The sequence below is a fragment of the Chionomys nivalis genome, chromosome 5, assembly GCF_950005125.1.
Source record: "Chionomys nivalis chromosome 5, mChiNiv1.1, whole genome shotgun sequence".
Taxonomy (NCBI): domain Eukaryota; kingdom Metazoa; phylum Chordata; class Mammalia; order Rodentia; family Cricetidae; genus Chionomys; species Chionomys nivalis.
In genome coordinates this window covers 39,304,476-39,314,370 of record NC_080090.1, presented here as the reverse complement: position 1 = coordinate 39,314,370, position 9,895 = coordinate 39,304,476, and positions in this window count along the sequence as shown.

Here is a 9,895-nt window from a genome sequence, read left to right as displayed (position 1 = left end):
TGACTACCAGTATTGAGAGAATCAGAGGATAATTCTAACCACCGTCAGAAAAGAATAAGCCATGTAGGACATGCTTTACACCTCTTTAAACTCACTTTGTCTCTGAGGTTTGCAAATACACTTTTGTTTTATTTTTTTGTGTATAAAGTGAAGCTATGTCAGACTAGGTTACAATCCCCTTCTTTTTTTTTTTTTTTCACTGATCTACATTTATTTGTAGAATGAATTTCTCAAAATAGAAAGACTGTATCTTTTGAATTTTGAAAACTGTGGTAAACTTCATAGGGATTACCAGGGCTTCTTCCCTGGCCAGCGGTACTAGGGATACCTGGTTCTCCACACCTTGCCTGACTTTGGGCAGTTAGATAGCCGGAACACACAACAGCAGTTTAAGTGTTCGATTCTGTTGTTGGGCTGGCGCCTTTTCATATGGTACAATCCCCTTCTAATGCAGTCCTCACTCCCAAAAAACTCTTGCTACTTCTCAGGAAACCATAGTTGCTAGTATGCCCTCCCCTTTCCCAGGTTGGTTTTAAGGCATTTCTTTTCACAAATGGCTTTAGGAAATGTACAGTGATGTTGTTTCTGTATATTTAACACTAATTTGATTATATCTGAGCTCTGTTCTCCTACTGTACCATTTGGAATATCAGCGTTCTCAAAAGGTAGAAACCATTAGACCTACAGCAAAACCCTGTCTTCTGGACTAGTTAGCTATTAATGATAATGAACTTGGAGATGGGAGAGGCTAATAATCACAGAAACTCAGGAGCAAGAAAACTAGACATGGCTGAAATGGTAGTGGGCATTGTATGTCAGATAAAAGAAAATCAGCCAGCACACAAATCCTTCCATCTTTGCCAAGGCTCCTAACACCTCAGCAACAAAGTGTACAGGAGAGGGTCTGGTTGGCACCCAATGACCATTACAGTTTCCTTTCTTTTTTTTTTTTTTTTTTTTTTTTCAAGGTTTTATTTTTTTTTTTATTTTTTATTCTTTTTTAATTAAAATTTCCACCTGCTCCCCGTTTCCCATTTCCCTCCCCTCCTCCCAAATATTGCCCCCTCCCCCCACTCCCCTCCCCCTATCCCCACTCCTCTTCTCCTCCCCCCACACCATTCCCCCTCCCTCTCGATACTGAAGAGCAGTCCAAATTCTCTGCCCTGCGGGAAGACGAAGGTCTTCTATCTACGTCCAGGAAGGTGAGCTTCTAAACAGGCTAAGCTCCCACAAAGCCAGTTCATGTATTAGGATTGAAACCTAGTGCCATTGTCCTTGGCTTCTCATCAGTCTTCGTTGACCGCCATGCTCAGAGAGTCCGGAATCAACCCATGCTTATTCAGTCCCAGACCAGCTGGCCTTGGTGGGCTCCTAATAAATCAGTTCCACTGTCACAGTGGGTGGGTGCATCCCTCGTGGTCCTGATTTTTTGCTCTTGTTCTCCCTCCTTCTGCTCCTCATTTGGACCTTAAGAGCTCAGACCGTTGCTCCAAATTGAGACTCTGTCTCTACCTTGATCCATCGCCAGATGAAGGTTCTAAGGTGATATGCAAGATATTCATCAGTATAGGATAGGGTCATTTCAGGTTCCCTCTCCTTAGTTGCCCAAGGTACCAGCTGGGGACATATTCCTGGACACCTGCGAACCCCTCTAGAGTCAAGTCTCTTGCCAACCCTAAGATGGCTCCCTTAGATAGGATATATACTTCGCTGCTCCCGTATCCATCCTTCCTATATCCCAACCATCCCAATCCCCCGAGCTCCTCCCATCCTCCCCTTCTCATATTTCTCATCCCATTTCCCCTTTGCCCCATGCCACCTCACCCGCAAGTTCCCATTTTTTGCCCTGCAATCTTGTCTACTTCCCCCTCTCCATGCGGATGACTATATGATTTTCTTTGGGTTCACTTTCTTATTTAACTTCTATAGGATCGCACATTATATGCTTAATGTCTTTTACTTATGGCTAGAAACCGATTATGAGTGAGTACATCCCATGTTCCTCTTTTTGGGTCTGGGATACCTCACTCAGGATAGTGTTTTCTATTTCCATCCATTTGCACGCAAAATTCGAGAAGTCATTGTTTTTTACTGCTGAGTAGTACTCTAATATGTATATATTCCACACTTTCTTCATCCATTCCTCCATTGAAGGGCATCTAGGTTGTTTCCAGGTTTTGGCTATTACAAACAATGCTGCTATGAACATAGTTGAACAGATACTTTTGTCATTTGATGTGGCATCTCTTGGGTATATTCCCAATAGTGGTATTACTGGATCTTGGGGTAGGTTGATCCCTAATTTCCTGAGAAATCGCCACACTGATTTCCAAAGTGGTTGCACAAGTTTGCATTCCCACCAGCAATGAATGAGTGTGCCTCTTTCTCCACAACCTCTCCAGCAAAGGCTATCATTGGTGTTTTTGATTTTAGCCATTCTGACAGGTGTAAGATGGTATCTCAAAGTTGTTTTAATTTGCATTTCCCTTATCGCTAAGGAGGTTGAGCATGACCTTAGGTGTCTTTTGGCCATTTGAATTTCTTCTGTTGAGAATTCTCTGTTCAGATCAGTGCCCCATTTTTTTATTGGGTTCATTAGCATTTTAAAGTTTAGTTTCTTGAGTTCTTTATATATTTTGGTGATCAGACCTTTGTCTGTTGCAGGGTTGGTGAAGATCTTCTCCCAGTCAGTGGGTTGCCTTTTTGTCTTAGTGACAGTGTCCTTTGCTTTACAGAAGCTACTCAGTTTCAGGAGGTCCCATTTATTCAATGTTGCCCTTAATGTCTGTGCTGCTGGGGATAAACGTAGGAAGTGATCTCCTGTACCCATATGTTGTAGAGTACTTCCAACTTTTTCTTCTATCAGGTTCAGTGTGTTCAGACTAATATTGAGGTCTTTAATCCATTTGGACTTGAGTTTTGTGCATGGTGATAGATATGGATCTATTTTCATTCTTCTACACGTTGACAACCAGTTCTGCCAGCACCATTTGTTGAAGATGCTCTCTTTTTTCCATTGAATACTTTTAGCTCCTTTATCAAAAATTAGGTGTTCATAAGTTTGTGGGTTAAAATCAGGGTCTTCTACTCGGTTCCATTGATCGACTTCTCTGTTTTTATGCCAATACCAAGCTGTTTTCAATACTGAGGCTCTGTAATAGAGTTTGAGGTCAGGGATGGTAATGCCTCCAGACGATCCTTTATTATATAAGATTGTTTTGGCTATCCTGGGTTTTTTGTTTCTCCATATAAAGTTGATTATTGTCCTCTCAAGATCTGTGAAGAATTTTGATGGGATTTTAATGGGGATTGCATTGAATCTATAAATTGCCCTTGGTAGAATTGACATTTTTACTATGTTGATCCTCCCTATCCAAGAGCAAGGGAGATCCTTCCATTTTCTGGTATCCTCCTCAATTTCTTTCTTCATTGACTTAAAGTTCTTGTCAAATAGATCCTTTACTTCCTTGGTTAGGGTTACCCCAAGATATTTTATGCCATTTGTGGCTATCGTGAAGGGTGATGCTTCTCTGATTTCCATCTCTGCTTCCTTATCCTTTGTGTATAGGAGGGCAACTGATTTTTTGGAATTGATCTTGTATCCTGCAACGCTACTAAAGGTGTTTATCAGCTGAAGGAGTTCTTTGCTGGAGTTTTTGGGGTCGCTTATGTACACTATCATATCGTCTGCAAATAATGAAAGTTTAACTTCTTCCTTTCCGATTTGAATCCCTTTGATCCCCTTATGTTGTCTTATTGCTATTGCTAGAATTTCAAGCACTATATTAAAGAGGTATGGAGAGAGTGGACAACCTTGTCGTGTTCCTGATTTTAGTGGAATAGCTTTGAGTTTCTCTCCATTTAATTTGATGTTAGCTGACGGCTTGCTATAAATAGCTTTTATTATATTTAGGAACGACCCTTGTATTCCTAATCTCTCTAAGACCTTTATCATAAAGGGATGTTGAATTTTGTCAAATGCTTTTTCCGCATCTAATGAAATGATCATATGGTTTTTTTCTTTCAGATTATTTATATGATGGATTACATTGATAGATTTTCGTATGTTGAACCAGCCCTGCATCTCTGGGATGAAGCCTACTTGATCATAATGGATAATTTTTCTAATGTGTTCTTGGATTCGGTTTGCCAGTATTTTATTGAGTATTTTTGCGTCGATGTTCATGAGTGAGATTGGCCTGTAGTTCTCTTTCTTGGTTGTGTCTTTGTGTGGTTTTGGTATCAGAGTAACTTCAGCTTCATAAAAGGAATTTGGCAATGACTTCTCTGTTTCAATATTGTGTAATACATTAAGGAGTATAGGTATTAGGTCTTCTTGGAAGTTCTGGTAGAATTCTGCATTAAAGCCGTCTGGACCTGGGCTTTTTTTGGTGGGAAGGTTTTTTATAACAACTTCTAATTCTTCGCGACTAACGGGTCTATTTAGATTGTTCACCTGGTCCTGGTTTAACTTTGGTATATGGTACTTATCTAAAAAAGTGTCCATTTCTTTTACATTTTCCAATTTTGTGGCATACAGGTTTTTGTAGTAAGATCTAATGATTCTCTGAATTTCGTCTGTGTCTGTGGTTATGTCTCCCTTTTCGTTTCTGATTTTGTTAATTTGCGTATTCTCTCTCCGCCGTTTGATTAGTTTGGATAGGGGTTTATCAATCTTATTGATTTTCTCCAAGAACCAGCTTTTTGTTTCATTGATTCTTTGGATTGTTTTCTGTGTTTCTATTTTGTTGATTTCAGCCCTCAATTTGATTATTTCCAGTCTTCTACTTCTCCTAGGTGAGTCTGCTTCTTTTCTTTCTAAAGCTTTAAGGTGGGCTATTAGGTCTCCAATGTGTGCTTTCTCCGTTTTCTTTATGTGGGCACTTAATGCTATGAACTTTCCTCTTAGCACTGCTTTCATAGTGTCCCATAGGTTTGAGTATGATGAGTCTTCGTTTTCATTGAATTCAAGAAAGACTTTAATTTCTTTCTTTATTTCTTCCTTGATCCAGGTGTGGTTCAGTAGTTGACTGTCCAATTTCCATGAGTTCATAGGCTTTCTGGGGATAGCATTGTTGTTGAATTCTAACTTTAATCCATGGTGATCTGATAAGACACAGGTGGTTACCGATATTTTTTTGTAACTGTGTAAGTTTGCTTTGTTACCGAGTATGTGGTCTATTTTCGAGAAGGTTCCATGAGCTGCAGAGAAGAAGGTATATTCTTTCTTATTTGAGTGGAATGTTCTATAGATGTCTGTTAAGTCCATTTGATTCATTACCTCCCTTAATCCTCTTATTTCTCTGTTAGGTTTCTGTCTGATTGACCTGTCCATTGGTGAGAGAGGAGTGTTGAAATCTCCTACTATTAGTGTGTGTGGTTTGATGACTGCCTTGAGTTTTAGTAACGTTTCTTTTACATAAGTGGGTGCTTTTATATTAGGGGCATAGATATTCAGGATTGAGACTTCATCCTGGTGAATTGTTCCTGTTATGAGTAAAAAATGTCCATCTCCATCTCTTTTGATTGATTTTAGTTTGAAGTCAACTTTCTTAGAAATTAGTATGGCCACACCTGCTTGTTTCTTAGGTCCGTTTGCTTGATAAACCTTTTCCCAGCCCTTTACTCTGAGTAGATGTCTGTCTTTGTGGTTGAGGTGTGTTTCTTGTAAGCAGCAGAATGTTGGATCCTGTTTTCGTATCCAATCTCTTAGCCTGTGCCTCTTTATAGGTGAGTTGAGTCCATTGATATTAAGTGATATTAATGACCAGTGGTTGTTAACTCCAGTCATTTTTCCTTTCTTTCCTTCTTTCCTTTGGTAGTAGAGTTTGTGTGTTTCCCTTCTTCAAGTTGTGCTGGTGAAGGGTCATTAGATGTCTGAGTTATTGTGGGCATTGTTGGACTCCTTGGTTTGTGATTTTCCTTCAATTACTTTCTGAAGGGCTGGATTTGTGGCTACGTATTGTTTAAATTTGTTTTTATCCTGGAAAATTTTGTTTTCTCCATTTATAGTGAACGAAAGCTTGGCTGGGTATAGAAGTCTGGGCTTGCATCCATGGTCTCGTAGTTTCTGCAGTATATCTATCCAGGACCTTCTGGCTTTCATGGTTTCCATAGAGAAATCAGGTGTAAGTCTGATAGGTTTACCTTTATAGGTAACTTGACCTTTTTCCTTTGCAGCTCTTAATATTCTTTCTTTATTCTGTATGTTTTGTGTTTTGATTATTATATGACGAGGAGATGTTTTTTTTTGATCCAGTCGATTTGGTGTTCTGTATGCTTCTTGGACCTTCAAAGGAATATCTTTCTTAAGGTTGGGAAAGTTTTCTTCTATAATTTTATTAAATATATTTTCTGGACCATTGAGCTGTAGATCTTCTCCTTCTTCTATCCCTATTATTCTTAGGTTTGGTCTTTTTATTGTGTCCCAGATTTCCTGAATGTTTTGTGATGAGAATTTGTTGGTTATGCTGTTTTCTTTGATGAGAGTGTTTATTTTCTCTATGGTATCTTCAGTGTCTGAGATTCTTTCTTCTATCTCTTGTAATCTGTTGGTGGTACTTGTCTCTGTAGTTCCTGTTCGTTTATTCAAATTTTCCATCTCCATCCTTCCCTCGGTTTGTGTTTTCTTTATTACTTCCACTTCATTCTTCAAGTTTTGAACCGTTTCCCTTACCTGTTTGATTACTTTTTCTTGTTTCTCTTGGTTTTCTTGGGTATCTTTGAGAGATTTATTCATTTCCTCTACCTTTTTGTTTGTAATCTCTAATTGGTTGTGGCAGTTTTTCACCTCCTGTTTAAGGTCCTCTATTATTTTCATAAAATTCACTTTTGAGTCGAATTCTTCTAATTCTTCTGGATTAGGGTGTACACTTCTCATTTCGGGATTCCTGGATCCTGGTGATGTCACGTTGCCTTTCAAGTTGTTGGGGGAATTCTTGCATTGGCGCCTGCCCATCTTTTCCTTCAAATGGAGCCAGGAGAGGCCTGATGTCTTGGACCAGTCTTTGCTGTGACTAACTCTCTAGGTGTATCTCCTCAGTGTAGGGGCAGGAACCGTTCCCTTCCAGGTGAACTCCTCAACACCAAAACATGGATGCGTGGTATTCCAATGACCCGCGTAAAGAAGGCCGAATGCAAGGGGTCGGGCGGGGTCAAGTAGAACACAGGCGACACTGCAGTACAAGCTGGAGGTGCCTGCGCTCCCTTTCGGGGGTTGCTGAGGCCTGCCCGCTAGGCAGGCACTCACTGCTCTGGTTGGGTATCCTTAGTGTAGGGGCGTTTGTGCTCTCTACCGGGACCGTCCGCCCCAGGATAGTACACACTCACCCGTCCCGATGAAACTTCTGGCACCTACACAGGAACTCCTGGATGCCCCAATGAGCCAGGGACTAAGGGAAGTAGGGCGCAGGCAGAGCAGGTCCAGGAGATCACAGCAGAGACTGCAGCCCCAGCAGCAGGGGCCCGCTTTCCCTGGCGGGGACCTTGAGGCCTGCCCTCTAGTCAGGCACTCACTGGTCTGGGCTGGTAGCCTTAGTGAAAGGGCAGGAAACTGTTCCACAGCTAAGGACCTTGCAGACAAGGCAGGCTTGGGGGTGGGGGTGGGGGCGGGTGTGTAGGAGAGAAAGCTTTGCAGCAGGAGCTGGGGGAGGGGTGTTTGTGCTCTCTACCGGGACCGTCTGCCCCAGGATAGCACACACTCACCCGTCCCGATGAAACTTCTCGGCACCTACACAGGAACTCCTGGATGCCCCAATGAGCCAGGGACAAAGGGAAGTAGGGCGCAGGCAGAGCAGGTCCAGGAGATCACAGCAGAGACTGCAGCCCCAGCAGCGGGGGCCCGCTTTCCCTGGCGGGGACCTTGAGGCCTGCCCTCTAGTCAGGCCCTCACTACTCTGGGTTGGTAGCCTCAGTGAAAGGGCAGGAAACTGTTCCACAGTAAAGGACCTTGCAGACAAGGCAGGCTTGGGGGTGGGGGTGGGGGGCGGGTGTGTAGGAAAGAAAGCCTTGCAGCAGGAGCTGGGGGGGGGGGGCGTTTGTGCTCTCTACCGGGACAGTGCGCCCCAGGATAGCACACACTCACCCATCCAGATGGGACTTCTCAGCACCTATGCAGGGATTCCTGGTGGCCCCAATGAGCCAGGGACCAAGGGAAATAGGGGGCAGGGAGAGCAGGTCCAGGAGATCACAAGCAGAGACTGCAACCCCAGCAGCAGGGGCCTGCTTCCCCTGGCGGGGACCTTGAGGCCTGCCCTCTAGTCAGGCACTCACTGGTCTGGGCTGGTAGCCTTAGTGAAAGGGCAGGAAACTGTTCCACAGCTAAGGACCTTGCAGACAAGGCAGGCTTGGGGGTGGGGGTGGGGGCGGGTGTGTAGGAGAGAAAGCTTTGCAGCAGGAGCTGGGGGAGGGGCGTTTGTGCTCTCTACCGGGACCGTCTGCCCCAGGATAGCACACACTCACCCGTCCCGATGAAACTTCTCGGCACCTACACAGGAACTCCTGGATGCCCCAATGAGACAGGGACAAAGGGAAGTAGGGCGCAGGCAGAGCAGGTCCAGGAGATCACAGCAGAGACTGCAGCCCCAGCAGCAGGGGCCCGCTTTCCCTGGCGGGGACCTTGAGGCCTGCCCTCTAGTCAGGCCCTCACTACTCTGGGTTGGTAGCCTCAGTGAAAGGGCAGGAAACTGTTCCACAGTAAAGGACCTTGCAGACAAGGCAGGCTTGGGGGTGGGGGTGGGGGCGGGTGTGTAGGAGAGAAAGCTTTGCAGCAGGAGCTGGGGGAGGGGCGTTTGTGCTCTCTACCGGGACCGTCTGCCCCAGGATAGCACACACTCACCCGCCCGATGAAACTTCTCGGCACCTACACAGGAACTCCTGGATGCCCCAATGAGCCAGGGACAAAGGGGACAGTTTCCTTTCTTGAAGACCATATCTGAATGAAGAGAAAAATTAGTTTCCTTTAAATACCCAAGGCCCTCTTCAGTTTTGACGGGATGGCTGCAAAGCAGAAGGGTGAGGCATGTGTTTTAAGGATCTGCCTCAAATTGTTCTTTCCCTTGCATTGCTGAGAAGCAGCACCTGAGATAGAAGGGCTGGGACTGAGTCCTCTTCAGAAATTCATTACATGCGGCAGCCACTTTCTGACCTTTGCCTGGGAGTGATTTTGTAATGCACTCATTGGGGACGATTTTTAAACTCTAAAGGTTGATAAAGCGGCATTATGATGTCCGTGGTGAAAGGCACATCAGTACCTCGAGATTGAATTCCTTAAGGGATATCACGGCTAAAGAAAGAAAGAATTGTGTCTTGATTTTCAATATATTAACTTATTCAAAGAGCTCTGTCTACTTCTAGAAAGGACGCTACATTTCAAAACATGTTAGAAATAATTCAGCTACTGAAATTAAAATGCAGAGGAGCAAGGGAAGGGGCAGAGAAACTGCAGTGCTAGATCAAGGTCACACATCTGCTTAGTGGACAAGACAAGAAACACCCAGACTTGCTGTATTGGGCTCAATAGTGTGTGCTCCGCATTGTGCTGCCTACTTAACTTGACAACTTGACCATGACTGATCCATGTATTGAACAGTGAACTGGGATAGGCTGATGCCTTTGAGAGAGGGTATGGTGTGCAGGAAGGGTGTTAGAATGAACTTCAACCTGAATCTACCACTTGTGATAGAACTTTAGGTAAACTGATAGACAGATTTCGTGTACCTACTTGAATAGCCTGCAAGACATGGGGAGAAAGTGAAATTTTTTTGGCAGACCATACAGGCTCTAGCTGCAGAAGTGATGGCTCCTATCTTCTCTGCATAAAACAATGTCACAAGTGTGTGTGTGTGTGTGTGTGTGTGTGTGTGTGTTAGGGGTGACAGAAGAAACAACAAAACCC